This window comes from Heloderma suspectum, chromosome 2, assembly GCF_057233095.1.
Source record: "Heloderma suspectum isolate Gila_16-S chromosome 2, 16-S_ref, whole genome shotgun sequence".
In the NCBI taxonomy this organism is placed as follows: domain Eukaryota; kingdom Metazoa; phylum Chordata; class Lepidosauria; order Squamata; family Helodermatidae; genus Heloderma; species Heloderma suspectum.
This window is the reverse complement of record NC_139459.1, coordinates 180,203,241-180,229,250: the sequence shown is the minus strand read 5'-3', so window position 1 is coordinate 180,229,250 and position 26,010 is coordinate 180,203,241. Positions and strand designations below refer to the sequence as shown.

Sequence of the window (26,010 nt, the reverse complement as noted above, 5' to 3'; positions counted from 1 at the left end):
TATGTTGAACAACATTTACTTAAAGAATTTGGCTCTGAAGCAGGAGCAGGTTTGGCTGAAGAGCCCATCTGGGCAATAACAGGGCCAACCAGATAAGTATGAAGTATGGGGCAGGGAATGGGGTTAAATAAAGAGGCGATTGCATTGGGGGAACAGAAGAATTTACCTATCTAGTCATTAAAATTCTTGCCATCCCTCTCACTAAACCCAAGGGTGGATTAGGACTGCTCTGCTTGTTTCATTTTGGGATGTTTAAGGCAGTTTCCAAAGAACAATTAATTCACCATTCATCAAATATTCAAAAGATGGGACATTTGCCTTCATGATGTTCTGCAGCCCCCAGCCTGTCATGCTCTGAATGGAAACTGCTGTGATCCAGGCACAGCCAACCAACGCCAGGAACGATTGATGAGTTTAATTACTGAGGGTATGTTTGTTTATCACCAACCATCTGAGCTCAGAGGGGGTTCTGTTCGGTCTCAATATATATCCATTTATATACATGCTGTCTTCTGCATCCCAAGTTACTGGGAAGCAGAAGAGACCAGTACTTCTTAGGAAATTTACTTCTCAAAATTGGGAGAAACATATAGTGTCCTCTCTGATAAATACTGAAATACAGTTGCCTGTCATGGTAAATATCAGGAATTTGGTGAATGTTGATATTTACCAGTGATACTTAACATTTTAGGAAGCCAGTAACAAATGCTGGAAGAATTCTGACATTTTACAATGAAATCTCAAGGACAACCAAGTGCTTTTGGCTAACTTTCACTTTTTGGTAAAGTGTTTCCAAGCTTTGTGACACACAGTCATTTCTGACATTTAATAACAGCAGCAGTAATATTTAGGCTGCAGTCCTATACTCAGTTTCCTGGGAATAATCTCCATTGAACTCAATGGGACTTACTTTGGAATAGACATGTATAGGATTACACCATTAGAATTCTCCTATCACTCTCATACATACCACCAAATTCATACAACTGTCTTGGCAAAGTAGGCAGGCATCATTAGCCCCATATGAAGGATAAAGGTGTGGCTTTGACATGACCAGAGGTACATCAATCAGGATCCAAACACATCCTTGGGCTAAAAGTGGTTCCACCTGTACATGGAGACTATTTCAACCTTCCTTTTTTGTCTGCAGCATCTCTAGAGGCACCAGTTGATGCTCTACAGCGAACTTTCTCCAATCTGGTGTCCTCCAGATGTGTTGGAGCACAACTGCCACCATCCCCAGCCAACCAGATGATAGAAGTTATAATCTAACACAACTGGAGGTCACCACGTTTGGGAAGGCTTCTCTAGAGCATCCCTTGGCATTCAGAAACAGCTTTTCAGAAGGAGTGAGTGGCCGCATCATGATAGGGTGCTGTGTGCCCAGAAGCCCTTTGGATCCCACCATTCACTCCCCAAACTGTGTCTGGTCCTTGGAGAGAAATGAAAGCAGACAGCTGACACATGACACGGTTCTGTTGCAGGTCTGGCCCTGTAAGCTGCCTGGACAGGAGACTGTCTAGGACCTACAAGGCAAGCAGCTCTGGGCTCCTCAGAGGAAGAGCGGTGTATAATAAGATGGCAATCCTATACACACTTCCCTAGGAGTAGGTCCACTGAACTCGAGGAGACTTCTCAGAAGGTATGTATAAGCTTGCACTGTAAGTGTAATACATAAACAAGCTACTTGTTTTTAAAGAAGATTCATTCTACTTTTAATCATGCAGTCTGGGGACCTCCTAGATAAAGTACAGGGAAGGAATGTGAAATGTTAGGCCCTTGCCCAACAGCACCGTTCAGTCTCCACCCCATCTCTCCTGGCATGACAGATCCACCATTGTTTAAAATGGTGCACCCTCCACCAGTACCAAGTGTCCATTCCAACATTCCTCCCTCCATCTTGAGACTGAAAATATAAGCAACATGAGACAGGGTAACTGCATATCTTGCAAAATAAGAAATGGCCTTTTTTTCTTTTCCTTCCTCCCAGCTCCCTTTGAACATCTAGCCTGAGGAAAAGTTTTGTAGGATTCGAAAGCCTGCACCTTGCATTTTAAACAGGAATGGGTATAACTACACTATGGCAAACATATGGGTTTTATACCAGTTCAACCATCACGAATTCCCCAAGGCATCCTGGGAATTGTAGTTGAATGGGGAGGGGATGCTGAGACATCTCTGTTAGAGAAAGAGACACGCACGCTCCATCAGAGTATCAGAGTTTCTCTAAGAAACCAGGGCTGGGACTACATGTTATGAGCCTAGGCTACCTCACAAGGTTATTGTGAAGGAAAACCGGAAAGAACCATGTACACCACCAGGGTTGGCATCGGGGCCAGCATTGTTGTGCACCGTCTGAGGCCCACAACAGTGGGTCCACTACTGATCACTTTAGACTCCTAGCCCTGCTGCTCTTTCCTTTGCTGTTGCTTCCTGTTCACCTGTCCTCTCTGAGGGATCAAGCAAGCAACTTGCCAGAGGGTCCCCCCAAAACCCGGAACTGGCACTATACACTACCATTAACATCTTGGACAAAGGCCAAGATGAAAATGTAAAAAATAAAATGTAAGGAACCTGGAATTTCCAATCCCATGTTGTCCTTGTAACATTAAAGTAGGGGTAGGAGACATCTGAAGAGGGAATCCATGGGTAGAAGGGAGGGGGTGATTACCCATCCACCTGTCGACCAATTTTCCCATGCATCTGATGCACCAGCATTTTTTTTTTAATTGTTTTCACCCCAGCCAGCCTCTGAGAGCAGAACAAGTTTACCTGCAGGGAAAAGTTACAGGAGGATTTGCAGGGGAGAATCAGAGGGTGGAAATGCTTAACCCTCCCCAGCCCGCACTGCTTGATCCTCCCTTGCAAATGCTCCTGCAGCAATATTTTATTGTTCCCCCACAACAACCCCAGCAAGCCTCTGAGATTGGAAGAAGAAACGTGTAGCAAGAAGAGACCATCTGGATAGGGGGCATTTCCAGGGGAGAATCAGCAAGCACAGGAGGGGTTAAGAGCCCTATCCACCCACTGATGCAGTTGCGTTAACTGGCAGGTGTGTTTTAGAAACACAGATTTGGTGTTGTTGATATTGTGCATAGGTTAGGGGTACCCAGCCTTTTGGGGTACTTTTGGAATGTTGAGAGAGCATTGAGGATGCTCTCATAAAATGGCTGCCATCAGGGCACCTTGCCTATTCATAAAATGGCTGCCATGGTGGGGACAGTTGGTCACAAAACATTCATTTCCCAGAAGGCAAACTCGTGAGATTAAAAGAAAAGTAACTTGCCCAAGAACCTACTTACAAGGCAGAGATGGGGTCTGAGCTCCAAAACACAAAACCACTCTGTTGAAACCAAATAAAGATGGTACTGGAGGGTGGCACGTCACTTTGCAGTATGCCAGCCTTCCAGTTAAATAAAAAAGTTTAATTTTTAAAAATCTTAATAAAATAAAAATCAGGAGGGGTGCCACTTTGGAGACCCCCAGCGTAGGTCCTCCATAATGATGTAGGTCTCCCTAATTGATCCAAAACAGTGCATTGTCTTGCTCTTTGTCCCTTGGCCCACCCCAAGTGTCTTGGACAGAGGAGGGAGTGTCAGGAGGTCCCCCCTGCTGCCTTCTGAATTCCTCAGGTAGCCAGAATCAACCCCTTTGTGGATCACTGCCTTGTTGTGGCGAAGGGGCTTGCGTAACTCAGTGAAGCCATAAGCTATGCCGTGCAGGGCCACCCAAGACGGACAGGTCATGGTGGAGAGTTCTGACAAAATGTGGTCCACTGGAGAAGGAAATGGCAACCCACTCCAGTATTCTTGCCAAGAAAACCCCATGGAACGTATCACAAGGCTAAAAGATATGACGCCGGAAGATGAGCCCCTCAGATCGGAAGGTATCCAATATACTACTGGGGAAGAGCAGAGGGAATTTCCAAGTAGCACCAGAAAGAGTGAAGCGGCTGGGCCAAAGCCGAAAGGACATTCAGCTGTGGATGTGTCTGGTGGTGAAAAGAAAATCCGATGCTGTAAAGAACAATATTGTTTAGGAACCTGGAATGTCAGATCAATGAATCAAGGTAAGCTGGAGGTGGTCAAACAAGAGGGCAAGATTGAACATCGACATCTTGGGAATCAGCGAACTAAAATGGACAGGCATGGGCGAATTTAATTCAGGTGACCATCATATCTACTACTGTGGGCAAGAATCCCTTAGAAGAAATGGAGTAGCACTCATAGTCAACAAAAGGGTGGGAAAAGCAGTACTGGGGCACAATCTAAAAAATGACAGAATGATCTCAGTATGAATCCAAGGCAAACCACTCACCATCACAGTAATTCAAGTCTATGTCCCAACCCCTGATGCTGAAGAAGCTGAGGTTGATCGGTTCTATGAAGACCTACAACACCTTCTAGAACTAACACCAAAAAAAGATGTCCTCTTCATCATAGGGGATTGGAATGCTAAAGTAGGCAGAATCACCGGGATAACAGGCAAGCATGGCCTTGGTGTACAAAATGAAGCAGGACAAAGGCTAATAGAGTTCTGTCAAGAGAACACGCTGATCATAGCAAACACTCTTTTCCAACAGCACAAGAGACGACTCTACACATGGACATCACCAGATGGTCAATATCGAAATCAGATTGATTATGTACTTTGCAGCCAAAGATGGAGAAGCTCCATACAGTAAGTAAAAACAAGACCTGGAGCTGACTGTGGCTCAGATCATGAGCTGCTTGTTGCAAAATTTTGGCTTAAATTGAAGAACGTAGGGAAAACCACTAAACCATTTTGGTATGACCTAAATCATATCCCTTATGAATACACAGTGGAGGTGAGGAATAGATTTAAGGGATTACACCTGATAGACAGAGTGCCTGAGGAACTATGGACGGAGGTCAGTAACATTGTTCAGGAAGCAGCAACTAAATCCATCCCAAAGAAAAAGAAATGCAAGAAAGCAAAGTGGCTGTCTGATGAGGCTTTACAAGTAGCTGAGGAAAGAAGGGAAGTGAAAAGCAAAGGAGAAAGGGGAAGATATATCCAACTGAATGCAGAGTTCCAGAGAATAGCAAGGAGAGACAAGAAGGCGAGGAAAACAATAGAATGGGAAAGACTAGAGATCTTTTCAAGAAAATTGGAGATATCAAGGGAACATTTTGTGCAAAGACGGGCATGATAAAGGACAAAGAAGGCAGGGACCTGACAGAAGCAGATGAGATTAAGAAGAGGTGGAAAGAATACACAGAAGAACTATACAGGAAAGGTCTTAATGTCCCTGATAGCCATGATAGTGTGGTCACTGAACTTGAGCCGGACATCCTCGAGAGTGAAGTCAAGTGGGCCTTAGGAAGCATTAGTAATAACAAAGCTAGCGGAGATGACAGTATTCCAGCTGAGCTATTTAAAATCCTAAAAGATGATGCTGTTGAAGTGCTGCACTCAATATGCCAACAAATTTGGAACACTCAACATTGGCCACAAGACTGGAAAAGATAAGTTTACATTCCAATTCCAAAGAAGGGCAACGCCAAAGAGTGTTCAAACTACTGTACAATTGCGCTCATTTCACATGCCAGCAAGGTGATGCTCAAAATCCTACAAGCTAGGCTTCAGCAGTATGTGAACTGAGAACTACCGGAAGTACAAGCTGGGTTCCGAAGAGGCAGAGGAACTAGAGATCAAATCGCCAACATTCGCTGGATCATGGAGAAAGCAAGAGAATTCCAGAAAAATGTCTATTTCTGCTTCATTGACTACGCTAAAGCCTTTGATTGTGTGGATCACAACAAACTGTGGCAAATTCTTAAAGAGATGGGAGTACCGGACCACCTTACCTTTCTCCTGAGAAACCTGTACAAGGGACAAGAAGCAACAGTAAGAACCAGACATGGAACAACCGATTGGTTCAAAATTGGGAAAGGAGTACGAGAAGGTTGCATATTGTCGCCCTGCTTATTTAATTTATATGCAGAGTACATCATGAGAAACGCCGGGTTGGATGAATTACAGGTCGGAATTAAGATTGCCGAGAGAATTATCAACAACCTCAGATACGCAGACGATACCACCCTAATGGCAGAAAGCGAAGAGGATCTAAAGAGCCTCTTGTTGAGGGTGAAATGGGAGTGTGCAAAAGCTGGTTTGAAACTCAACATTAAAAAAACTAAGATCATGGCATCTGGCCCCATCACTTCCTGGCTTATGGAAGGGGAAGAAATGGAAGCTGTGACAGATTTTATTTTCTTGGGCTCCAAGATCACCGGAAGACGGTGACTGTAGCCATGAAATTAAAAGACACTTCTCCTTGGGAGGAAAGCTGTGGCAAACCTAGACAGCATAGTAAGAAGCAGAGACATCATCTCGCCAACAAAGGTCTGCATAATCAAAGCTATGGTTTTCCCAGTAGTAACGTATGGCTGTGAGAGCTGGACTATAAGGAAGGCTGAGCGCCGAAGAATCGATGCTTTCGAACTGTGGTGCTGGAGAAGACTCTTACGAGTCTCCTGGACTGCAAGGAGGTCAAATCAGTCAATCCTAAAGGAAATCAACCCTGACTGCTCATTGGAAGGACAGATACTGAAGCTGAAGCTCAAATATTTTGGCCACCAAATGTGAAGAGAAAACTCCCTGGAAAAGTCACTGATGCTGGGAAAGATTGAAGGCAAAAGGAGAAGGGGACGGCAGAGGATGAGATGGCTAGATAGCATCACCAATGCAATGAATATGAACTTGAGCACGCTCTGGGAGAGAGCGGAGGACAGGAAGGCCTGGCGTGCTATAGTCCTTGGGGTCACGAAGAGTCCGACACAACTTAACGACTGAACAACAACAACAAAGCCAGAATGAACACGCAGACAATAGGGCTCTTTTCCAAGGCTTTATTCCCATTCAACCTAATGATGCTTACAGATGCTAATTGCTTGATCTTAGAGTGAGACTTAAGAGAACTGCCTACTCAGGGATTCTAACCTTAGGAATCCGTTGATCTCCGTTTGGAGGGGAAGGCGGGAAACCTCTGAACTTATAGGCTAGGAGGAGAGAGTCCACCCTTTTCCCGTGGGGCATTGGGGCACTGCTGTTGCTGTTGCGCCAAGCGGGCTGAGCACCTCCTCTCAGCGCCCGCCTAGCGTCCAGAAACTGTTGTTGCACCTCCCTCTCCCTGCCAGGGTCACTATCACTCTCAGGAATGTGTACCGGGAGGGGCTTTCCCCCTGGCTGCTCCTCTGAACAGCGCGCGGTTTCCTCTCCTGCGGTTTCTATCTCTTCCTCAGAATCAGAACTGCTTTGGGGCTCTCTGGGCTCCAATCCAACCCTGACAGAGAACACTGTGGGATTGCCCAGCACACGCATTGCAGACCTTGATGTGTAAAGGGTGTGGTCTCTTCTCTTCTAAAGAACCCGTAAACTCAAGGTTGTTTATGGGTTCTTTAGATAACCTTGTGATCCTCCAATTTCACTTCTGTTTCTTAAGAGCACTTTCCCGGTTTTTTAGAGTAGGGAAAATTTTCTTTTGCTTTCTGAAAGTGAAAGAAAAGGTATTTTCCTGCTTGTGTAATTGTGCTACTCTGCTATAGCCCAGCATACCTAGAGGTCATGCAGTGGAAAAGCAGGAAAGGAAACATTCTTTGTGTACAGCTCTGACCTCAATTCTGCAACAAAACCGAAAATAAATACAGCGATTAACAGCCTGGTGTAGAAAAGCTCTGACAGTTGGTGGGGGGTGGAATGTAGTACCCTGAACTGGAGCACCCCACAACATGTTGTTGTTGCAGGTCCCACTTGTTTAGATCATCTGCCACTCATCCTCCAATGCCATTCAACACATCCTAATGCTTCCTAAAGGAAGAGTCCCTAAGGTTGCAGTCTTGTGCACACTTAGCTGGGAGTGAGTCCTGTTGAACGCAGTGGGACTTACTTCAGAGCAAACATGCCAAGGATCCTGCTGAATAACATGAATAAAGAAGAGATGCCAGGGTATTTTCTAGCAGCTGCTGTTGCTGTTAAGGTAACACTTGGGAAGCTCAGATTCCATGGTGATGGGAATTGGCATAGACAGAAAAAAAGTGCAAATATAAGCAGCTGCACATAAAATGACAGAAGCTATGGGGATGAGAAGAGAGTGTAAATAGGGTGACAAAGACAGATTACAACAGGATATAGAGTCTGGGGGTGAAGGTGTGCTTTGTAAAGTAACATAAGCAAAAGACAAGCCCTGCCCTCAAGGAGCTTACAATCAAATTATAGACTGCGTGGGGAGGAGAAAACAAAATAGGAAGAATGTGAATGCATGTACTAGAAAGGGTTAACCGCCTGTCAAGGAGTAAAGATGGATGACACCACCAGGAAGGGACATAGCCATGTTTGTGAGGTTCCTTGTAATAAAGCAGTTAGGGCCAAACTAAATGCAATTGCGTTGAGAGGAATAACCATTCTCCTTCTGGTGGCTTGGACAGTAACAATGAATGAATGAGTGGACAATCCAGGGAGATTACAGCAAGGTGCTGCAGATGGCAGAGAAGAAAGAAGGCTGAAAGAAATCATTTTTCAGTATGTATTTGACCAGAAGAGCAACGGCATGTCAGTGCTTTATTTTGTTGGATCTGCCTAGCAAGATGCTGTCTTGGGGTGCTGCAAGGGCATGTTGTTGCTTTTCGGGGGACTGATGCTATAAGACTGTCATTATTGCTTGTCTGGACCTGCCTGCTCCTTCCTGCTCAACTTGTAGATTATTGGTAGACGAGTTGGACTTGCAACAAAATGTTGCTGAGTGAAGTGCTCCTATTCATGGCTTGCTGGCTGGAATCCCCCCCCCCTCCGCATTTTCAGCCCCTTGACAGTCAGCATTCCAGGTCCCCAGGGCATGCGCAGTCCTCATTGGGCTGTTTCAGCTACCCTGCCCCCATTTTAGGGTTGTTTTTTCTAAAGATTTTCTGTACTTCTGCAAACGTTGGGGTTTCCCCCAAGCCAGCTGATACCTCCCTCATGTGTGTCAGTGTGTGCATGGTGCTGCTTGGCCACATAAGGCCCAGCACCTTCCCGATGTGTTGGACTACTAGTCCCATCATCCTCCGCCAGCATGCCAGACTTACTTCTGCATAGATATGCACAAGGTAGAAAAACAAGAAAGTCTTCTGGCCCCAGCCCTAGATGCATACTTAACCTGGGAGTAAGCTCCACTGCACATAGCAAGACCTACCCCTGAGTAAACAGGCATTGGATTGTGCTATAAGGCTGCAATCTTATCCACACTTACCTGGGAGTAAGTCCCATTGCACTCTTCTTCTGCACAGACATGCACAGGTGAGAGTTGTAATGAATTTTGGCTGCAATCCTATACCCCAGGAGCGGGAACCTCTTTCAGCCAGAGAACCCAGCTCAGTTTTAGAGAAGGGGGTTGCATTCCAGTGGTGGGCGGGGCCAAAGACAAAAGGGGTGTGCCCCAACCAGCATATCTTCTCCTAATGTTCTCACTGCCACTATCTAAGCCTTAGGAGACGAGAGGCATTTCAGCCTTACAAAATGTGGAAAACCCGGCACAAATGCTGAAAACCCACCAGACAATCAGTGGTTGGAGGAAAGGGGGTGAGGCCAGGGGAAGAGGGCATGGCCATTCGGAGGGCTGGATTTGGCCCCCAGGCCTGAGGTTCCCAATCCTGGCTAATCCCACTTACCTGGAAGTGAGCCCCATTGAACGCAAGGGATGTACTTTTGAGTGGATATGTATAAGCTTTACTGTTACTGTGGCATATGTTTTCATGGGGCAGAGCCCACTTTGATGGAACCGCTTGGTAACATAACACATAGGAAACACAGAGTATTGTTTGTTTTACACTGCCCCTGATGAAGATGATGCCTGCCATGTTCCACCCATCTGTGAACGCTTATCCCACAATACATTATAATTCATCCATTTTTATTATATTTTAATACCTACCCATAGCTGAAGCTCTCTGGGCAGTTCACAAATGGTTTTAAAAACCCACTAAAATACATTATATAAAGTATAAAACCATTCATGTAATGAGATAGAACAAATAGCACACACAACAACGACATATATCTAAAACAATTTAAAACAATCAGCCAGAGACAATCAAAGAGACTCATTACATGCTGCCAAATGCCAGACAGAAGAGGGCAGTTTTAACTTGTCGCTGAAAAGTTGACAATGTTGGCACCAGGCAGGCCTCATCAGAGAGATTATTCCATAAATGTGGGGCCACCACCGAGAAGGCCCTCTCCCTTGTTGCTGCCCCCGAGCCTCCCTCAGAGTAGGCTCCTGGAGGAGGCCCTTAGATGCAGAGCTTAGTGTACAGGTTGGTTCATGTTGGGAGAGGCGTTCCATCAGGTACTATGGTAAGGAGCTGTGTAAGGCTTTATAGGTCAAAACCAAATATAATGTAATTCATATTACTTACAAAGCACCTAAAATCTCTAGGCACCATATGCATATTATTATTTATAAAAATAATCTAAAATTTTCACAGTTATACACATTCATAACACATTTATCATTTATAAACTGATAAATATTTATCATATTTATCATTTATAAAATGTGTTAGTCTTTAAGGGTTCCACAAAGCTTCCTCCATCCCCACCGCCCCCCAGCCACAACAGGCTAACCGGGAGCTATCTCTCCAAAATTTGTCATGTCAGGGAACTGGGGAGCACGAAACAGTATCCTAAGCAGGGACTATTCCGAGACTATTTGTGGCCAGTAGACGGTGGAGCTCATTCCATTGCACATCCTGATATTTGTGTGCAATCTACCGAAGCTTAATTAGACACAAAGCAGCTTCTGTGGCAGCTGGCGAACAGCTGGAACGCCAGGCGCTTCCATTGTCCTGAGCCAGATGGGTCGTCTTCTTCTTTTTTTGCCATGGAAGTGGTGCGTTCATGCTGTCAGCCTGCACCTCATCCCCCCAGGAATGCACCAGGGGCATCTGCACCTTTCTCCCTTTGCAAACCAAGGCAATGGGAGGAAGGAAGGAAGAAAAACACCTGGAAAGAGAAGTGGGTGGAATAGCTCCAGTATCAAAGTGATGAATATTAGCTACTCTGCCAAGGGAGCTCAGAAGTTAATGAAAATTCATAGGGCTGCCGCTTCAGAACTTTTTAATTGACACTGAGATTTCAAGACTCATTCTCTAAAATTCCTCTCTTGATTTCTCTTGGTATGGTGTCGGATAGGAGAGGGGGAGAGAGAAATTCTCACGCGCACTGAGTGCAGTGGTGTAAGTGGGCTGGAGGGAAATATTTTGCGTGTAGTATTGGCAACTGTTTTACTGGCTTCTGCTCCTGTTTCTTTAACAGCAGCTTTGTTTGCAGACATCAGCAGGTGCCAGTGGTTATCTCTATGTTGTGAAAGGCTTCACCTGCTGATTTCTGTAGACCGAGCTGCTCTTAAAGGCAAAGGAGCAAGACAGGCTGTTTTTGGTTTTTTTCTGGTCAGTTGGCAACTTACATGCAGATACTCTTGGTTCTGATCTTGGGTGCTTCCAGACGAGGCTTTGATTGTGCCATTGCCCTGCCTCATTTAGAGAATTTTAGCAGTACATGTGTGTCCAGCTGATGTCGTTTTCCACTCATAATCGTCTTGTGTTTTCCCACTGCTGCATCCATCTTTTTTCTTACTGCAGAAAATCTGTTAAGGGGGGGGGGGAAGTGGAATAGCTGCACAATGCCTTCTGACTCTTAGGGCTTCTCCACACAGGGCTTTTATCCTGCGATTGACTCATGGAAGTTTGCAGGTCCTTTACATGATGTCATCAACCTCCAGGGTGTCTCCTGCACTAAATGACCTTTATCCCATTTTTTTAAAATCGGAGATAATGAGCTACTAAATTATAGCCCATTGAGTTTCCTCGTGAAAAGAGAAAATCCCACAATAAGAGGACCTAGACCACAGTGTCATCTAGTGGCTGTATAATGAAACATATAGAACACGCAGATAAGGGGGAAAGGGGAGGAGGGAAGAGATGTGCATGTAAAGGAAGCCCATCGTGATCCTGCATTTAAAATGGAAGCAAAAAGCCCCGGTAAACTTTCAGGATTTTAGTCTGGTGTAGAAGGTCTTTTAGCGCTAAGAGCCTTCTGTCCATTGTAACGCCATCCCTCTTCCTTTCAGCACACACGTTTAGCATCTGCCTGTCCCTTGCCATATTCTACCCAATTGCTCACTCAAAAGTAAAACCTGCTGTGCCCATTAAGAATAAAAAATAGTGGATATGACAAGCATTTATCAAATCTAATTACATTTGGCAAAATTTCATTTCATTTTCTCAGGATGTAATAACATGAAATAACTTTAAGCATATTACACTATCTGGCTATCTGTACTTAAGTTCCAGGTGTTCTGCATTAACTCTCTCTCTCTCTCTCCCTCTCCCTCTCCCTCTCATACACACACACACACACTCTCTCTCACACACACCTTGTATAATCCTAAGCCATCTCAGTGCAAAATTTCTGGCCTAGTGAGTGCAGGCTGCATATGGCCTACAGTGACACACAGCCTCACATGTGATTGTGTGGATCCTTCTTCTAACCCCCTAACCTTAAAGAGCATTGTGTTCTGTGAACGTACTGGCCCGAATATGATTCTCAGGGCCTGACTTTAAGGAGGCTGCCCCTGGCTTGCTGTGCTTCGCACTCAGCCTGCGCTCTTAACCTTGCCACATCTCTCCCGCCTCCAAGCCTGACAGCGGGTTTCCTGCCCGCTGCACATGGCTCGTCTCCTGCGCTGACAGTTGCTCAGCCCTTCCTGCCTGGACCCCTGTGTCTCCGTAGAAGCGTGTCAAGTCAAACTGAACCTGTCAGGGAGCCCGAGTGATACATGTTGGCATGCACGAGTCCATTAACCTTTGTTCCAGACTTTGGGAAATAATAATAATAATAATAATTTAAAAACGACAATGTCAAATGTGCAAATTCGCTGGACAGCCCTCCGTGGAACTCACCGTCTGGTTTCTGTTCCCTGTTCGGTTGTTATCCGCACAGTGAAGCTGTTTCACTGATGGTGAGATTGTAACCTCGTCATCTCCACCACAGCATCTTTGGGATCCAACGATGAATTTGGGACCCAGACATTTTGGAAACAACCATGCCTTCTTCTTACTAAAATACTCTTAAACACACACAAGGAGCAGGCCAATCCTTTAATTTAACCCTTTCTTTCCTTCCTTTCTGGAAGGAGACCTTGTGGGGGGGGATTTCAGTGTTCTACACAAGCCAAACTGAGATTCTTGTCATGTGATTAGCATAGGGTGCAGCCGGGTTCTACATCTTGGGCAGCTTTCAGACAGGGCTTTTTCTTGCCAGAATAGGTTTTTATTGTGCAATTGCCCAGTCTCATTCACAGAATCTTGCAGGGGTTCAGCCAACAACATCTTCCAGTTGTAACCCTCTTGTGTTTCTCCTCTGCTTCCTCCATCTTTTTTCCTTCACAACAAATGCCTTTTGATTTGTAGTGCTAGGAGCCCTCTGTCTGGTAGCACCTCGGTCTACACAAAGAGAAGATCTTATAGTAAAATACTTCCTAATTTTACCACTTCAGATGGCAAAGCTGGTTTATACTGAGGCAGGGGCGGCGGGGCGGGGGGAACCCTTCCCTACACTTTAAAATTAGTTTGCCAAGGAGATAGATTCTATTCTAGTATCTATTAATTTATTTAGACCTATTTCTTTCTCTTTTTTTAAAGTATGCTGTTTACAAATAGATTAAAATTCTTGTTTTAGAAACACTGCTACCTATTCTGTGCCTATGTGAATACAGAGGTATATAAATCTAGGGGAAAAAGAGAACTTTAAATTGTAAGCTCTTTGGGGCAGGGACCTATCTTTTTGTTGTCTCTACAGTGCCATGCACATTCACATAACAATAAAAAGAATGTAAAATCGGGTGTGCGTGTGTGCAGTGCCAGCTCCAGGTTTTGGAGGGCCCTTGGGCAAAGCGCCCTCAATGGTCCCCCTCCCTCAGTGGGTCTACCTTCTCACTACCACTGCCTCCAGCCGCCCTTGCTCCTCATCCACTCATCATTGCTACCGCTTGCTTGCTTGGCAGGCAGAGAGCCGGTGAGCAAGTAGGCTGTGGCATCTGCTGCTCATCTGTTTCTCCTTACTTTCCATCATTGTCTGGGCCAGAGCGAGAGGCAGGTGAACAAGCTGGTTGCAAGGGTGAAGAAAAGGAGCAACTTCAGCAGGCCCTGGCTGGGGTGTAGGCCCTCTGCAGGTGCCCGACCATGCATGCCTACCCCTGATGCTGGCCCTTCTTGTCTGGAGTCAATTCTCTCTCTCTCTCTCTCTCTCTCTCTCTCTCACACACACACACACACACACACACCCCAAGAGCAAGGGCAACTGAGCTGCGGCCTCAAGAAGCACTCCTTATGGCTACAGCTCAGTTGCTCTCCTGTGCACTCTCACTTCTCTCAGGGGGGCAGGGCCTCACCCAAGGCCTCTCTGGGCTGGATGGGGCAGCCTGAAGTGTTGAATTGAGCCTGCGGGCTGGAGGTTCCTCATCCCTGTTTTAGATGTAGCTACACCATAGATTTATATAAAGGCATTACAATCCCTGCATTTTTATTTTCTGTCCCGCTTATAATAATGCACCGTGTGGAGTTCTCTACTGCCGCACAACACCCTGAGTTTACATTTTCAATGGGCACATTCCAAAGATCTCTTTTCCCCAGGCAGTCACAACCAGTTTAGACACGATCCCAGAAGGTAGCACAAATACAGGGAGCTGCCCACACGTCATCCCAATAGATGTCCCTGCCCGATTATTTATTCATTTAAAAATACTTATCACCCTTCACTGTGCTCTGTTTGAGTGTCGTTTACAAGTTAAAACTTTAAAAAATGCAATAGATCACAATTTTTAAAAACAGGCAGATAAAAAGAAGGAACGACTGACAAGATTTAAAATGCCTGCAAATATTTTCACATCCTGGGAGAATAAAAAGGGGGTTGCCTAGTGCCTAACAGAAAGTAATGTGGATGCCAGTTGGTTGGCAAGGGTGTTGACTTCCAGGTTCTTTTGCATTAGTGCTGCGGTGGCTTAGTGGTTAAGACGCTGAACTGCAGACTGGAAGGTCGGCAGGTCAGCAGTTCGAGACCCGAGTGGAGTGAGCTCCCGTCTTCAGTCCCAGCTCCTGCCAACCTAGCAGTTCGAAAGTAAGAAATTGCAAGTAGATAAATAGGTACCGCCTCGGTGGGAAAGGTAACAGTGTTCCATGCGCCTTGGTGTTCAGTCATGCCGGCCACATGGCCACGGAAGCGTCTTCGGACAGCGCTGGCTCTTCAGGTTAGAAACGGGGATGAGCACCGCACCCTAGAGTCGGACACGACTGATTGGGGACACCTTTACCTTTTTAAAGATTTTTTAATCAACACTTCGGCATGTGATTATTAAGTTTAAATTACTAGGAGGAAACTTGATATATTCCCTCACTGTTAATAAGTTTCAAGTGATACCAACCAATTAGAAATGACATACAGTGCAGTCCTATGCATGTCTACTCAGAAGTAACTCCCACCTGATTCAGTAGGACTTACTCGCAGTTAAAGATTGTGTATAGGATTGCGGCATTAATGGCCATTCTCTCTTGGCTTCGCTTCCCATCTCCTTCAAGCATTTGGCCTCACTGGATGGTGATTTGCCGCTTCTCTGCACAGTTGACATGCTTTAGTTCAGCCTTCCCGAACTTTGCACCCTCCAGATGTGTGAGACTACAGCTCCTATTGTCCCCACCCATCATGGCCATAGCTAGTGGGAAGTGTACTCCAACACATATAGAAGGCAACAGGTTGGGAAAGGCTGATTTAATTCAATGGGTGCCCTTAGTTCCCAACATTCCATTCTACTTTCCCCACATTCTGTCAAATTCTAGTGCAGGGGTCCCCAATGTGGCACCCATGGGCATCCACAAAACTTTTAAAAATTTATGTTATGTTATTTTCCTTTTTTTAATATATATACTACAAAGATTTGTTTACATCCATAGCAATGAATACATATGAAATGCATACAACTTTATAGCAATTATACATAGGCTTCAACAAAGCAGACTAAATATCCAAATAAGTATCCATGTGAAGGTGATGTCTATATGCCACCCATTCAAAGGTCCTCAATCCATTTGCATTACAGGAGGTGAGTGTTTAATCTTCCAATGTTGTCATATCAGTCTTTTAGCTTTCAAAAGTGTGCGGAGAATACATTTACACTAATTTCATTTGTTAATTTCCATGAAGCAGGCAAATAATTAAAAAGAGCATGTACATTATTGAATATTAAAGACTGTTCGAGTACAAAATTTATCTGTGTAGTCACTTTCTCCCCCAAAGAAGCAACTACTGGACATTGCCAAAACAGATAATTTAAAAGAAGCATTAGCTGTGTTGCACCTTCAGCAGTTAGCTAAATTAGACAATCCTTTATTAAAGAGATGTTGCGGTGTCCAGTAGACACAAAACAAAAGTTTTTGCTGAATAAGACTAAGCCTAAGATCCATAGACGCAACAGGTAGATGCCAGAGCGCTGATCCACTGATTAGGCATTTTGTGGTGGTGCCCACAGCAGTTTCTCAAATCCCCAAATGTGCCCACAGGTCCAAAACATTTTGGGACCACTGCTCTAGTGTGACCAAGAAAGAGACTCTACAATAGGGATGGGCAATTGCGGGCGGCTTCACCCCCTCCTGCACGGACACTTAAAAAAAATGGCATCCAGAGTGCTACAGAGTGCCAATAGAGTCAAAATTAGCTTGTTTGCCAATTAATTTTGGACCTTTTGGTGCGCCATTGCACTACGGGGGGGCGATATTTTTCTCCTCAATCTCAGGGCACCACAGGGGTGGTCACAAGTGGCCCGCAGCCCACGTTTTGCCCACCCCTGCTCTAGAGTGAGGCTCTGCAAGTAGATACACTCATTTTTCTGACGGGCTAGGACCACCAGGAACAGAAGACAGGCTTAGCCCGTGATGACTCTGTTTGCATGTCGTCGCAATCTCCCATGTTGCGGAATGGTTGTCACTCATTCCTTTGGGGAGAAGTAAAATCCCGCATTTGGGGACAAAGTGGCAATGGCTGTGGGTGTAAAAACCTGTCTAGTAGACTTGACTCTCGGTGCCTCAGCCTTCACTGACAAGGATCTGGCAGGGGATTCGCTGTGTCTCCGCATGGAAAGCACATGGGGACGCACTGCCCCTGCCAGGTGTCCTTGCATTACACAAGCTGTCCTTCTACACAGACATGCCACCCGTCATCATGACAGGCATTTTGCAACAGATGTCCCTCCTTTCCTGCTGTCCACCCTCTTCTCTCGTGTGTGAAAAGTAAAACATGGGCTTTGCCTGCGGAGAGAATTACAGCCAACGATTGCCTACTGATTCATCACTTCCCTACTGGGAATTCTTGTGGGTGTTTTGTCCCCGTGATAGAAAGCGTGCAGGGCATGAAGAATCATGGATTTCAGAATGGCAATTTGTCGCAAAGCACTTTTCTGACAGTGATCCTGAAATGGCGGCATTTGCAACTGAAGAGGTGATTTACAATGCAGCTGATCTTCAAGCCCCTAGAGATGAGATGGAATTCAGGAGCAAAGGGGGAATTGGTTGTGTAATGAATGGCCATCATGTGATGCACAGGTCCCTCTTTTCAAGATGGGATTGTGTTTTGAAAGTTTTGCTACCGACTAGCTTTCCAAGAGTGTGGTGGTGGTGTTGAATGCTAAACAAGGGAAATCTCCCAGCTTGTGCGAACACCTTTTTCCAGATATTGCTATGGCCACCCTACTCCAGTGACATACTAGAATTTTACAAAAGAGGCTAAAAACTGGCAGACACCTTGCTGAATACTTCCAGAGGCTGAACTGCTGGGGTGTCAAGGGATCATCACAAACGTTCTAACAGCTCAGGGTAATGGTATCTGCCGTGGAATGTTGACAGCTAGTGCCATTTCAGTGAGGAAAGTGAGAGGTCATTTTGGATGGGCTACAACAACAACTTTTAGCCTTGTGATACGTTCCATGGGGTTTTCTTGGCAAGAATACTGGAGTGGCTTGCCATTTCCTTCTCCAGTGGACCACATTTTGTCAGAACTCTCTGCCATGACCTGTCCGTCTTGGGTGGCCCTGCACGGTATAGCTTATGGCTTCACTGAGTTATGGCTGTGAGAGCTGGACTATATGGAAGGCTGAGCGCTGAAGAATTTATGCTTTCGAACTGTGGTGCTGGAGAAGACTCTTACGAGTCCCCTGGACTGCTAGGAGGTCAAATCAGTCAATCCTAAAGGAAATCAACCCTGAGTGCTCACTGGAAGGACAGATACTGAAGCTGAAGCTCAAATATTTTGGCCACCAAATGCGAAGAGAAAAGTCACTGGAAAAGACCCTGATGCTGGGAAAGACTGAAGGCAAAAGGAGAAGGGGACGGCAGAGGATGAGATGGCTAGATAGCATCACCGATGCAATGAATATGAACTTGAGCACGCTCTGGGAGAGAGTGGAGGACAGGAAGGCCTGGCGTGCTATGGTTCATGGGGTCATGAAGAGTCGGACATGACTGAATGACTGAACAACAACAACAACAACAACTGGAGGCAAGAAATGCTCAGGACAGCAAGTTGGGAACAGAGATAGGGGCAGGCAGGACAGGAAGCTGAGAAGGCCCAGGAATGAGAGCTCCGGGATAGGAGATAAAAAGGGGGGCGGGTAGAGTAAGCACTGTACTGAAGAACAGGGACCTGAGTGAAGGACAGCTAGAGAAGGAAGTGGACTGAAGGACAGATGCAAAGTATTGAGGAATGAAGGAGTCAATGAGAACGGAGCCAAGGAAAAGCCAGATGTGTGTATGAACCTTACATAAGACCCAGAAACAGGAAATGCTGTGTGCTATTGGCAAAGAATAAGAAAGGATTATATAGATCCAGAAGAACTACAAGGCCAGTGTGTGGTTGGAGATGGGGTGAGGGATTGGGTTGAATTAGTTTGTCTGAATTAGTTACAACTATTTAGTACAATTTAGAAGTTTCTCATCCTACACATTGGTATAATATCCCATAATCTGCTTCTAACAGCCAACATGCTTTAAAAAATGAAGCTGGAGATTGTCTCTGAACATGTGCAGAGTGCCTCTCCTTCCACACTGAGTCTCCACAGCCCCAGGGCATCTCAGGTCAGGGTGCTTCCAAACTAAAGGGAGCTCCTAGTGCTACCAATCAAAAGGCATTGTGTAGCTATTCCATCTTTTCTGGTGAGAAAAAAGACAGAAGAGGTGGTGGGAAAACACAGGAGGGTTACAAATGGAAGATGTCATCGTGTGGACCCCCTATAAAATTCCATTTTTGAGGCAGGGTGATTGCAGAATAAAAGCCTCATCTGGAACCACCATCCCTTCAGAATGCAGTTATGGGACTTGCACCTTAGAAATTATCCACTTACGAAGGGAGGAAAATGTCAACCTCAGCTTGCATTTGGCTCTTTCCTCACCATTCTCCTTTGAAGCTGGACCTGGTCTACTGAGATGAACAACACCAGCAGGTGACTGTCTTTGAGGTGTTCCTAATTTCATTCCCCTGGCATTGCACACTCAAGTATGCCCACAGCTTGACAGGGGCAATATCAACATGCACATCTCCCTCTGTGTGTCAGCAAATTACTCATTGCCAGAGACCAGGGGCACATGGCAAAATGTTAAGTTGCCACTTCAAAGTCAAGAGTTGCAGCCCCTTCTGCCTGTATCGCTCCTGGAGCAGAACCATTCTGATTCCATCTGTCACACCTTGCAGAACAGCTGTACCACTGGCTTGACAGCCCCCATCTAACAGTGACCTTTCCACCTAGCAACGGGCGGGGGTGGGGGATAAATGAGCACTACCTGGGTACGGGAGTGATCCTGCCACCCACAGATGTGGTTCGTGTGCTTGTCTATACTTGGCTATCTCTGAGGCACAATGCCTCGAATTTATACAGAATGCATCAAACGACCCAGTTGAATTAGTTGCCATTAGAACACTGCCAGCCCTTGCTAGCATGGGTGCATTTTTAAAGGCTGAGATTGAACAACAGTACTGATTGTTGATACAGCATTTTCAAGTGTTTTTAAAGGACTTTCCAGTACACAGTCTCAAATTATCCCCACAACAGCCCTGTACTGTAGCCCAGGATTATTATATAATGCAGAGGGAAATGATAGGGGAAGTGGGGCCATTCATCAGCCCTGCTGAAAGACTACTAAGGGAGCAACCCTATGGCTGCTAGTCAGTGGCTAGACGGCCATAGGATATCTGGTTTTCTGGGAACTGACCTTGGAGCCCGCGCTCCGAGGTCGGTTCCTGGAGAACAGAACTTCCTTCCCTTCCGCACTGCCCCACACTCCACGCTTGGAAGAGGAGTGCAGAGCAGCCAAATCAGGGTATTTCGGGGGGCCTTCCAGGGCAGGGAAGGTGGAATGACATCCTGTGTGATGACATCCTATGTGTCGTCTGGCAGGTTCCTCCCCCGCTCTGCCTTCCTGTGGCTAGACAGCCGAAATCAGCTGTCTAGCTGCAAATGCAGGGCAAGAGAAGCACCGAGGGAATGATCCCCTCTGTGCTTCTCCTGCCCTGCATTGGATAGGCGGTCGCCTCCAAGTTTGGAGGCGGCTGCCTAGCCCCATAGGATTGTGCCCTTAATTTTTTCTCTTTCTTTCCCACCCCTTTTTCCTTGTATGTCGTGTCTTTTTAGATTTTAAGCCTGCAGGCAGGGACTGTTTTGTTTTACTGAGTGCATGTAAACTGCTCCCGGAGCCTTTTTGGTTGAGGAGTGGGATAAAAATACATTAAATACATGAATAATCCCTGTTTTGCAGCTTCTGTCCTTAGAGAGTTCAAGGCAGAGATGAGATGTGGACCTGGCCTTCTAGTTTACGGATTAGCCTTAGAGCTAAGGTCTGTATTACATGATTAGATTTCCTGATATATTTATTTTTGCTTAAGAGCAGTAAGTGGGAAAGTAGATAGGATAGGAACAGGGAGGGGTGGGGGAGGTCGAACTGTTTTTCCCCTACACCATTCTCCTGATCAGCCATGCAAGCTGGTATTTTCTCCCCAAATGGGACAAGCAGAATCTGTGGGGGTAATTTAGATGGGGAAAACAGTGGGGGGGGGAGCATTAAGCACCTCCTTCCCCCAGCACTGCTTCTCAGATTCAATTTGCCCCCTCCTCAGTCACTTTTAAGTGAAGATAAATACATTGGGAGCGAGAACCAATCATGGATTTCCCATGTAGTTCAGCCCTCAACCAGCACACCATACCCGTTCTCATGGAGGTTAGATCTGTTAGTGAGTACAACTCATGACTACAACTCCTGTAGAAATCCTCCCTAGATCCAGAAAACCTTAATAATTATAGTCTGGATTCAAATGTTCCATTCTTGGACAAGGTCCTTGAGTGAGTGGTTGCCAACCAACTCCAGACACTCTTGGGCTGTGTTTCCACAACAACAGAAGGGTAAAGCAAATGAAGGAATACCAGATCTTTCATGGAATTGGCATGGCTCCGTGCAGGGCTCCACAAAGGACTGTACCACACCATTATAAGTCGCTGACAGAAACATACTTCCAGGTGGGGTGGGGGGATTGGAAGTGAATGTCATCAGACTGGCAGGGGCTGCTCAACCAGTAAGAGAGGCTCCCTCCTCCAGGCTCTACTCCCCTTAATGGTAATCTCAGCAACAAGCCTCATTGACCACAACAGGAGTTACTTCTGAGTAACTTCCCAGAACTATGCCTGTTTCCCCCTATTCCCCCCCTTTCCCTCTAAATACCAGGCTTCTGCATTAACAGCACCCCTAAATAAATGCACTATTGCTCAATAGCACAAATATGTGATGGTACACTTTTGGGAACAAGCCTAATTGACTACAACAGGAGTTAGCAGGAACCCCTGAACTAATGCTCTATCATGCAATTGTGCTATTGCGCAAGAGTGCAATTGTGTGTTAGTGCTATTGCACAATTGAGTGATAGAGTGACAGCAAGATACTGACATAAAGGGTATTATATTGATGGAAGAACTGCGCAATAGCGTTATAATGAGATAGCGCCTTAGCGTGTAATATGAAAACTAGACTATGATGCTTGTGGCATCGTTTCCCAGGTCCAAAGGACACAAAGGAATATTAGCCATGGATCCTCCCCATGTGTAGTTCTGTGGAAGCAACCTGAGATAAACCTGATTTTCAGGCTGCAGTGGGAGTACTTGCTTGCCCATGATAGCACGCTTATACGTACTAGTGATCTAGTGCTTATTTTCAAAGTTTTTTAAAAAGTTGGTCCCTTGGCATCCTGCTCCAAAATGGGACAGCTCCTTCTGGGGCAGTTCTCTGAGTCAGGAGTGGGAGGCACAGCATTGCAGTGGTTTCGCTCCTCCTGGAAGGGTCGGCTGCAGAAGTTGGTGCCTGGGGAACACTGCTCGGCCCCGTGGATTCTCCAATCTGGGATTCCACAGGGGGCAGTTTTGTCCCCCATGCTGTTCAACATCTACATGAAACCATTGAGTGCAGTCATCCGGAGTTTTGGAGTGCACTGTCATCAGTATGCTGATGATATGCAGCTCTAGTTCTCTTTTTCATCTTCTTCAGGTGAGGGTGTGGATGTGCTGAATCAGTGCCTGGCTGCGACAATGGACTGGATGAAGGCTAATAAACTGAAGCTCAATCCAGACAAGACTGAGATGCTGACAGGATGGAGAGCATTCAACCTGTTCTGGATGGGGTTGCACTCTCCCTGAAGGAGCAGATCCGTAGCTTGGGGGTCCTCCTGGAACCATCTTTGTTGTCAGGGTGGAAACTGAGCCGATAGAACCCCAGAGCAGTTCTGGTTCTGAGGAGAATCAGCAATCTGTGGGAGAGGAGCCAGCTCATCCCTCATAGGCACAGCAGCTGGCAGAGATTCCTCCTGTTGTTGTTGTTGTTATTATTATTATTATTGTGAGTGGTCACCCAGCCACTCTGAGCTATGTACAACATACAATAAAACAGTTTAAAACAATAAAATTCTACAATAAAAACATTTTCTAAAATACCCTAACCCACCCCAAATGCCTGCCTGAACAACCACGTTTTTAATGCATGACGGAAGCTCATTAAAGAGGGGGCATGGCGGAGTTCCCTAGGAAGGGAGTTCCACAGAGTGGGGGCCACCACAGAAAAGGCCCTCTCCCTCGTCCCCACCAGTCTAGCTGTCCTGGCTGATGGGACACAGAGAAGGCCATCCGAGGCTGATCTTGTTAAGCGGCCTGTCTGGTGCTGCTGGAGGCGCTCCTTAAGATAGGCTGGGCCGGAACCATATAGGGTTTTAAAGGTCAAAACCAACACCTTGAATTTGGCCTGGAAAACAACTGGTAACCAGTGCAACTCCTTCAGCACTGGAGTGATGTGATCTCGCCGGCGGCTGCCTTTAATCAGGCTAGCCGCCGCGTTCTGTACCAGCTGCAGTTTCTGAACCGTCTTCAAGGGTAACCCCATGTAGAGCGCATTACAGTAGTCTAAACTAGAGGAGACCAGGGCATGTACTACCGATGGGAGCAGATGGTCGGGAAGGAAGGGGCGCAGCCGCCGTATCAGATGGAGTTGATACAGTGCTATCTGGCTCACAGCTGACACCTGAGCCTCCATGGACAGCTGGGAGTCCAAAATGACCCCCAGGCTGCAGACCTGGTCTTTCAAGGGTAGCCGTACCCCATTCAACACCAGGCTCCTCTTGTCTCCCACCAAAAGTACCTCGGTCTTGTCAGGGTTCAGCTTCAGCTTATTCCTCCCCATCCAGCCACTCACCGTCTCCAGACATTTGGACAGGGATTCTACAGCCAACCTTGGTGAAGATTTGAATCCTTGAGGGCTGATGGCATCACTCCCTCCTCAAGGGAGGCGTTCACCACCGCCCTGATCCCCTCACCCAGTCTCTCTCTGCAGCCCATAATGAGCCAAGATGGGCAAGGATCAAGTAAGCAGGTGGTCGGCCGTACAGATGAAAGCACCTTGTCCACTTCATCAGGAGAAGAAGCTGGAACCGATCCCACAAAACCGGTTTGCCACAGGCCGCCTCTTGCTCACTAACTGTATCCACAGCGTGCGGAGTAACACACCCAATCTGATCAATTTTATCTGCAAAGTGCCTTGCCAAGGCCTCATAGGAGGCCTTAGAATGCTCCAGTGGTTCCGGAGCCACAGGAACGACCAGGCTCCGGACCACTTGGAACAGCCTCCTGGGACAGCACTCTGCAGACGTGATGGAGGCAGCATAATATTCCTTTTTTGCTGCCTTCACCGCCACGTGATAAGCTGAAGATACAGCTCTAGCCCGTGTCTGATCGTCTTTGGAGCGAGACTTCCGCCACCAGCGCTCTAGCCGTCTCACCTCCTGTTTCAGAGCTCGTAACCGCGGATTGAACCATGGTGCAGTCCGAGCCCTGTTCAGGGGGAGAGGGTGGGCCCAGTTAGAATATGGTGCAGCTCCCAGGAGGCCATGGTCTCCATGAAGTCCCGAGGTGCTCCTGTGAGGATGGCCTCCGAATGTACGTTGAAGTCCCCCAACACCAATAAGTTAGGGGACTGTACACACACATCAGAGACCACCTCAAGCACCTCGGCCAGGGAGTCAATCGTGCAGCGGGGTGGACGGTACCCAAGCAGAATCCCCAGACTGCCCTTCGGGCCCAACCTCCATTACATGCACTCAGCAACCTTGGTCTCCCGGAGAGGGGGTCTGGTGAAGACCAAGGACTCTCGGTAGATAACAGCCACTCCCCCTCCCCGATCCCCAGCCCTCGGCTGCTGTGCATACGAAAATCCAGCTGGACACATGGCTGCAAGGGTTGGAGCAGCAGCCTCGGCCAGCCAGGTCTCCGTAATACATGCCAGGTCTGCACCCTCATCCAGGATCATGTCATTGATGAGGGAGGTTTTCTGGGTAACAGACCTGGCATTGCAGAGCAGCAAACGAAGGCCAGAAGATGGGGTCACGCCTCCCCCAACCATCCTTTGGCTCTGGACAGGCCTGGAGCAGGGGACAGATATTACACATCTCTCCCTTGTTCCCCTTACCTGGCATGGCCTGCCCCTAGCGCTCCGCCAGCGTCTGCCACCCAGCCTCGGTATGTTCTGGCCTCCAACACTCCCCCCACTGCCTCCATCAGGTGGACACATGCCCCCTCGCTCCCGCCTATCAGGCAGGCTATCCACCCCTAAAAACACAACAAAATCCCCCAGAAAAACAAAACAAAACAACAAAACACAATTAAAAATCCCCTTAAAAATAATGCCAGGCAGGAATCCACAGGGAAGGCCTGGTGGTGGTGGTGGTGGTGGCGGCGGCGGCGGCGGCGGCGGCGGCGGCGGCAGCAGCAGCAGCAGCAGCAGCAGCAGCAGCAGCAGCAGCAGGCCCGCCTCTTCCCCGTTGGTGGTGGTAGCTTCTCCTGCAGGCCCTGGCTCTCCCAGGCCACCTCAGCCAGCCAGCTTATGTAGCCCCTCCAGGGAGGGGCAGGTGGAGCAGCACAGCTGGCTCGGTACCTGGGGGCCTGGTCCTGCAGGGACTGGCGGTCTGCCAGGCAGAAGTCTACAGGGAAGGCCTGGTGGTGGTGGTAGTGGCGGCGGCGGCGGCATTCCTGAGATAGATAGTGATCCTAGCAGTGAGAAAGTGTGGGAAGGGGGCTTGCTAGACGCTCAACGCAGACGCAGGGAGCGACGAGTGATGGAGGGCGCAGAAAGGAGGTGTAGCGCCCGTTTGGCACGCAAGCAACGGCCACCTCCCGTGGACCCAAGGGAAAGAGGGAGGATCTCTCCCTAGCCCATAAGTTCGGGGTCTTCAAGTGACTCTCCTTCAAATGGGGACCAACTGCCTACCCGGAGCATAGGCTACTCTGCTGTTCATTGCTTAGTCGCTGGTGATTAGTATCTGAAAGAGTCATTAAGTTGTAAAAGGATTAAAGCCTTGAAAAGAATCCTTTCCTCTGTGTCTTGAGTTGGCTAT

General features: G+C 47.0%; 1 long non-coding RNA gene across 1 annotated transcript; it reads left to right on the top strand.

Annotated features, from left to right (window-relative positions):
* On the top strand, positions 1-23,024 carry LOC146353480 (uncharacterized). Its single transcript, XR_014788077.1, has 4 exons — positions 1-1,349; positions 1,485-1,642; positions 20,850-20,928; positions 22,623-23,024. It is a non-coding gene; the product is annotated as an uncharacterized LOC146353480 (long non-coding RNA).
* Positions 23,025-26,010: the final 2,986 nt, after the last annotated feature.